Here is a 7,620-nt window from a genome sequence, read left to right as displayed (position 1 = left end):
ATATATATATATATATATATATATATATATATATATATTCATATATACACACACACATATATAGCCTCACCAAGATACGGAATTTTTTCCTAAATATTACCCTATTTTATTTAAACATTGTAAAAATTGTAAACATGAAATTGTTAAAGAATATAAATATATTAAAAATAAAATAAATTAAAACATTATATCAATAGTATTTTAGATAAAGGATGAACATACAAACAGTACGAGTGCTTTCACATATTATTGAATTTAAATTTTAAATTACATTTTCTTTTCTTTTTTTTTAATTGGATTTTTTTATTTACATTTCAAATGTTATCCCCTTTTCTGGTTTCCCCTCTGAAAAACACCCTCCCCCATCCCGTCTGCCCTCCCCCTGCTCACCAACCCACCCACTCCCGCTCCCTGGCCCTGGCATTACCCAACATTGGGGCATAGAGCCTTCATAGGACAAGGGGCCTCTCCTCTCATTGATGTCCCACTAGGTCATCCTCTGCTGTATATGCAGCTGGAGCCATGAGTCCCACCATGTGTGCTCTTTGGTTGGTAGTTTAGTCCCTGGGAGCTATGGGAGTACTGGTTCATATTGTTGTTTCTCCTATGGGGCTGCAAACCCCTTCAGCTCCTTGGGTCCTTTCTCTAGCTCCTTCATTGGGGATCCTATGCTCAGTCCAATAGATGGCTGTGAGCATCCACCTCTGAATTTGTCAGGCACTGGCAGAGCCTCTCAGGAGAGAGCTATATCAGGCTCCTGTCAGCAAGCACTTGTTGGCATCTGCAATAGTGTCTGGGTTTGGTGATTGTAAATGGAATGGATTCCCAGGTAAGTCAGTCTCTAGATGGTCATTTCTTCAGACTCTACTCCACACTTTGTCTCTGTAACTCCTTCCATGAGTGTTTTGTTCCCACCCTTCTAAGATGGATAGAAATATCCACACTATGGTCTTCCTTCTTCTTGAGTTTCATGTGGTTGTAAATTGAAGATGCAGAATTTTAATTTCCTCCTGAAACACACTCCACAATTTTATCCACAAAATGATCCCTAATTTTTGCTTTAGAGAGCTCATTCTGGGACTGGAGCATTTGCCTGGCACACTTGCTCTGGGTTTAATCCTCCTCAATGTAAGAAGAAAAAGAAGAGGAAGAGGAGGAAAACTCACTCAAGCTTACGCTGGCTAAAAGGCAGAAAGGAGATGCCCGAGGCAGGGGAAGGGTGAGACTAGCAGTATTGCATCTTCCACAGGAAAGAGGAGTGAGACTGACCAAAAGCAGTAGCCATGGAGACAGAGAGGACTGGATACATTTTAAAAGTAAGAGGAGAAATAGTTACATAATTTGTTGAGTGACTAAACATGAAGTTAGGGAAGAATTATCGGAGAGGAGAACAGGAAAAAGATGGGTACCCAAAGTTCAGATTGTACCCCAGGTAGCTGGTAGCACAACTCACTAAGTCAGCAGTATCACAGTACCTTGGAGACAAAAATAAAAACACGGGAGAAGTCCATAAAATGTGGGGAAAGGGACGCGTGGGAGACACAGAAGCAAGGCAGAGCTGGCTGCTTCCTCTCGGTGGAGGCAACGGTATCTGACACTGAAGGGTCCTGTAGGAGCAATGGAAGTGGATCTTGTGGAGATGTCAGGAGTCATTCCAATGGGTTTCAAGTGTCTGTCTCTCATGAGGGAGAATCATGCCACAGGCTGGAGGCTGCTGTCTTCATAACCACCGGTGTACAGCGCCTACTTCCTAAATAGAGATTTGCATGTGCATTTGATACAAATGATGTTTAAAAATAAAAAGAGCAGATGACCTGGTCTAGAAAGTTACAGTCTTCTTCCAAGAGGAGTCTTTACCCACCGTCCGCAGGGGTAGCCATCAAGGCTCCTGTGGCGCTCCTGGGCTCACACCACCCACTGTACTTCACTGGCATTTGGCCCCTGATGGAGTCCCAGAAAAATCAATGGGGTATTTCGTACAGGAAGCCATGTCTGACATAGATCTTGAGACTATCAGAGGGTTTTGCAGAGGATTAGGCATTTCGGTGGATATCAAGGGTTAAATCATGGAGGTTTAACCGATGAAGGGAGAGGTGTGGGAACACCTGTAGTTCTGTTTGGCAGCTGGAAAATGAATGAAAGTCATCAAGACGGTTCAGAAGACTGATCAGGCAGCTTGTGAAACTATTTGTCTTCAGTGTTTTTCCAAGTAAAGCCCGCAGCCCCTTGCATGCACCAGGGTTCTTCCGGTCTCCGCCATCCCTAGGTCCGCAGAAGGGGTAGACATAAGTGTGCATTGTATGATGTTCTTCAATTTTTAAGAAAGACTTGTGGGGGTGGGGCATAATGGGCATACTTCGGGACTCATAGACTGCAAGAGCTTCTTTGGTCCCATCACCAACATCAAAAAGATGGGTGTGGTTGCTCATGCTTGTAACCCCAGGATGGGGTGGGCAAGTGGGGAAAATAGGATTGCAAGTAACCAGGCTAGCAAAAACTCAGTGAGCTCCAGTTCATTAACAGATTCTATCTCTAGAGAAACAGGCAGAGTGACAAAGAGAAACACAGTATCTCTGTCTCTATTATCTGGTTCCCACACACATGGGCATGAATGTACACTTGTGCACACAAACAAACACACACATGCCCACACATACATGAATACATGCACAAACACAAAGAGGTGACAAGTTAGTCTGATTAGCTTAAAACTTTGCTATATGGATTGATGGGGTGTTGGCTACATGAAATCTAACACCTGTGAATTATGGCATCTTGGAGTAAAGCAGAGCAGAATGTTAACTCCCCTTAGTGACTTATAGCTGGAAAGACATTAGAGTTTATCATCTGGGACCTCCTGATACCATGTGTGATATTTCCTCTACCAGCACATACTACATGAATATATTCTCTCTCTCTCTCTCTCTCTCTCTCTCTCTCTCTCTCTCTCTCTCTCTCTCTCTCTCTCTTTCCTTTTCAGATCTGTTTTCCAAATTTGATTTTGTAAGACCGTATCTCACTCCCTTCTAGCTGCTGTCCCCCAACATTCTAGTTAAAAGCCGATAGATTTGTTACAACGCACCTAAGAATTGTTATTAAGGCTTTAAAAGGTTTATGGGTTCTTTGCAAGAAGCCAGATTGTGGAAACTGTGCCATGGCAATGATAGTTCAGATAGCACTGAAGAACCACTGAGGATATGGGGAAATTGTAGGCAGACCTAAGTGTTTGACAAGAGACTAATGATGAAAGGATATAGGCGGGCTAGCTTCTTAAGCAGACCAATTATTTAGGCCAAGGGGTTAACTTATAAGAACAATACGCGCAGGTATACAACTTGGTGGCTAATTGCACGTCACGCCCTGAACTCATTTTAGTGACTCTGGGCTCATTCCCAATTATTATTCACTAAACCTGGTCTGCTGTCCCTTTGATCTGGCCTCTCTCAGAAATTGCTGATGGCTTGTAATTCTTCTTTATTTACCTCTTCTGAAGTTGGTAAAGGCCAGGGCACATGCCTGCAGCTCCCTACCACTCTCCCTAGATTGTGGCACACAAAGACAGTCTGTAGCAACAGACTGAACCCTAAGAGTTCCGCTAAGAAGCTTCTCTGGATTACGAGTTCCCATAGAAAATCTCCTTAGGCTAATCTAGTCTTAACCCCTTATCCCCACCCAATGCAAGCAAAGAGCAGTGGTGGTATTGACATGGACATCTCCTCTGGGGCTCTGTGAACCTGAGCACATTACTAATCTCTGTCATGTTCATTTTCTCTCAAGCGAAATAGGGGTTGAACTCAGACTGTAATGTTACAGTCGAGAGATTCTTTGTATGAAAGACAAATCTAGTCCAGGCCAAAAAGTAGGTCCTTAAAAACTTGGTGGCTTTGAGGAGATAGTGAGCTTTCCTGGCTGCCCAGATCCCGTTCCCTCTTGCATCTGCACCATGGAAGCATAGGGCTCAACCCCAATTCCAGAACATCTGACAAGAGCGTCAGTTCACTCCTTCAAAGAAAGATTTGGTGAAGAACTCTGAAATCAATAATTTATACAATTATTACATGCTAACTTAAAACTTTTTAATGATTTTTTTTTAATGGAGAATGAGGCAGAACCTCCCCTGTGACCTTGCAACGCAGGTGAAGAGTCATACAAGGAAATGCTAGCAGAATATGCACTATGTATATATGTGTATATATGTACATATATTATTAGTATAATTACATGTGTGTGTGTGTTGTATACATAAGCTGTTTAGACCACAAGAAGAAAACAAAGCAAACCAGCTCTCCCAGCCTGGAGAAGGGAGAGAGGACTTCACCAGGCAGGAGACATCAGAGCTAATGGTTTAAGGTGGAGGTCAGGGTAAGAACTTTCCAAACAGGGAATCGTGTGCAACACCCCAAGGTATAGCAGCAAAGAGGAGCATGCCATACTTAAGGATTTGAAAGAAGAGAACACTGGAGCCACACTACAGGCAGTAAGACATTCGTACAAATGAGAGACAGAAAAACACCAGACCACATCATGGAAAAGATTTGGTCTCTATCCTAAAAACTGTGGAAAGTTGTTAAAGGGTACAGTTGAGTGGTGGGGTCCTAGGAGGAACTTAGGGAGGCCAGAATTGCTGCTTTATTATACTTGGACGTAACAGCAGAGCCATCCTGAGCAGAGCCACCGACAACTGGCAGCACACATGGGACTCTGAGCCAAACATGCTGACATCAGAATCACTCGAGAGTGGCTAAATCCGGCCCCAGTTCTGTGTGGGATTACTTGAAGAAATGCACAGAGAGGAGCGAGAGAAGAGTTCAGGAAAGTCTGGCAAGTGCCAACATGCAAAGAGAGGATGGTTACAAGTGACTGAGAAGAGGCGGGAAGGAAAGTTCTCACACATTAACAAATTATCTTTCATCAGCTCTGCTTTAAATAAGAAGCGCTGAAATCAGGACAGCTTCAGCAGACAAAGAAAAAAAGATGAAAGATTAAAATATCTCATGTATATGATTAACCCGTGGTCACCAAGAAATAAATTGCTTTATTAAAAATCTTTCTTGATAAGATAGATTATCTTATCCATTTACAAAGTTCCTACTATACCACACTCCCCTTGAGGCAAAGGATATTTCCTTGACAATTGCTTACAGGTTGGCCACGTGACCAAGCAAATTCACATACACTCATATGTGTGGCTCCAGCTCTCTAAATATCTACCTTTATCATAAGAACATCCAAGGTCCTGAGCATCCTCTAGAACAGAAAGACACAAAGAGCAGAGCCCGCCCCACCAAACCCCAGCCAAGCTACTGCCATGCAGCTCCTGAGAGACCTAAGAAGAAATAAATGCACACGACTTGGAGCCTCTGGGCTCAGTGGTTTGTTACAACAGCTTGTTCTAGTCTAGTTTTCTTTCTGTTGTGAAAAACACTCAGACCGAAAGCAGCCTCAGGGAGGAGAGGTTTGTTTCTTCACACATTTCAAGGCCACAGCCCATTGCTGAGAAAAGGCAAGGCAGGAAGGAACCTTGAAGGCAGGAACATGAAGGCAGGACTGTTTACTATTCCAGAAAGCATTACTTCAAAGCAAGGAACTCACACACAACCAAGAAGGTACAGCGGAAGTCACAGAGGGTGCCGACTGCTTGCTGGCTCACACCTAGGCTCATGCTTAGCTAGTTTCTTTATACATCCAGGACCACCTGCTTAGGGGTGGTGCTGGGCACAGTGGCCTGGGCCCTTCTGATCCAGGCACTTGAAATGACTCTAGACTCTAGATTGTGTCAACTTAACAATTAAGGCTGACTAACCAGGACATTCCCCCACAGTAAGATTTCCTGAAAACTAAATCAAGTTATTTTAAAACTCCAGTAGAAAGAGAAAAGATATTTAACTAGATCTATTGTATATCTAACACTAATATGTAATTTCTAGATACCATCTCATTTTAATCAATAACAATTATTTCTATCAATTTACATGACAAACTAAGGCTCAAATAAACTTAATATGAGTCTCCAATCACAAGACTGGCAAATAATGGAAATAGAGCAAAGTCTCATCTAATTCCAATGCACCTCACCCTTCAAACTGCTGTGTTGAAGGATTTTCTAAAAATCAAACCTAGGTCTCCCACACATGGAAAAAAAAAAAAAACTGAAAAATGTGGAGAACTATGGATACCATGCAGCAAGGTCAAAGCGACCGGCAGGACGATCCCAGCCATATCAGAGCTTACCCTGTGTGAGCTCTGCCTTCCTCCCATGGACTCCATCACATGAAAGGTAGAGGCCTCAGAACCTCAAATCCCGAGCTCGGTCAAGTTCCAGCAAACCCCAGAAACAAAGGCTGCACTTTGTCTCTTTCTAGCCATGTGCCGAGGTGACTCTGCTGTCTGCTCAGATGTCATAGCTCACCATGATCCTCCCTTGGGTTCTTACCTAAGCCCTGAACATAAGGCACATGAAAGGCACATGCTTTAGAATTAGGCAAGTCTGGGTTTACATTCTGCTCTGCCTCTCCCCAGATCTGTGACACTGGGACCCTTATCTCTCCAAACACCAGCTTTCTTGGTATGATATGTAGATAGTAGCTACACCAGTGAGTTGTCTGGAAATCAAACCGATGAGACTATTCACTTTTCCGTTGTGTGTTAAGCCACTTGCCTTGAGCTGCAGAGGGAATCAGGGCCAGGATGAAGACTCTGAGGCCAGTATCTCCCCTTACTGCCACCTCTCCTTGCACTGTCTCTCCTAGTGATGGACAGTCACCACAGGCACCAAACATACTATTACCACGCCTGTGAACACTCAGTCTCTGTTCTTTCTACATATTGCTTGCCATGGCATAACCTGAACGCTGCGGGATTTACAGTGCACTCATCTTAGAGATGGGCAAGTGGCCAGCTGGAGGTTGGATCTGATTCTCAGACCCCAGGCCACTGCCTTTCACTCCCCACAGTCCTCCAGCTCCTATCTGGAAGTCTCATAAATATGTCATTGTCTCCAGTGTGACTCTTAGAAAACTACAGAAAACAAACCAACCAAACAACAACAAAAAAACCCTCTCTCCTGGCAGAACTGCACAAGCTCTCAAAAAGGCATTAATTGCAGGGCTTATACATTGAAAGCTATAAGTCATTAATGAGAAGGATTAAGGCAGACCCGACTTGACAAAGTGACTATCTTGACTGGAAGTACAATGTTGTTGCCATGGAAATTGTTTTCCCTAAATTCATCTATAAGCTGAAAGAACACATACTTTAAATAAAGTTAACTATTTTTGCAGAACTTAGAAAGCTGATATTAGTATTTACACAGAAATGTAAAAGACCAATAAAAGCCCAATCACTGCCCCCATGTGTGGCCATGTGAGAGCCACAGCACAGCCTTGGGCACCCTAACTCAGGTGCTTGCCATCTTGGGATTTTCATTTGTTCTTAAGATGGGATCTCTCACAGGCTTAGAGCTCACCAAGTAAGCAGAGCTGGCTGCCTAGTGGTAGTCAGGGTTTTACTGCTGTGAACAGACACCATGACCAAGGCAAGTCTTATAAAGGACAACATTTAATTGGGGCTGGCTTACAGGTTCAGAGGTTCAGTCCATTATCATCAAGGCAGGAGCATGGC

This window comes from Mus pahari, chromosome 5 (genome assembly GCF_900095145.1).
Source record: "Mus pahari chromosome 5, PAHARI_EIJ_v1.1, whole genome shotgun sequence".
Taxonomy (NCBI): Eukaryota; Metazoa; Chordata; class Mammalia; order Rodentia; family Muridae; genus Mus; species Mus pahari.
This window is presented reverse-complemented; position numbering follows the sequence as displayed.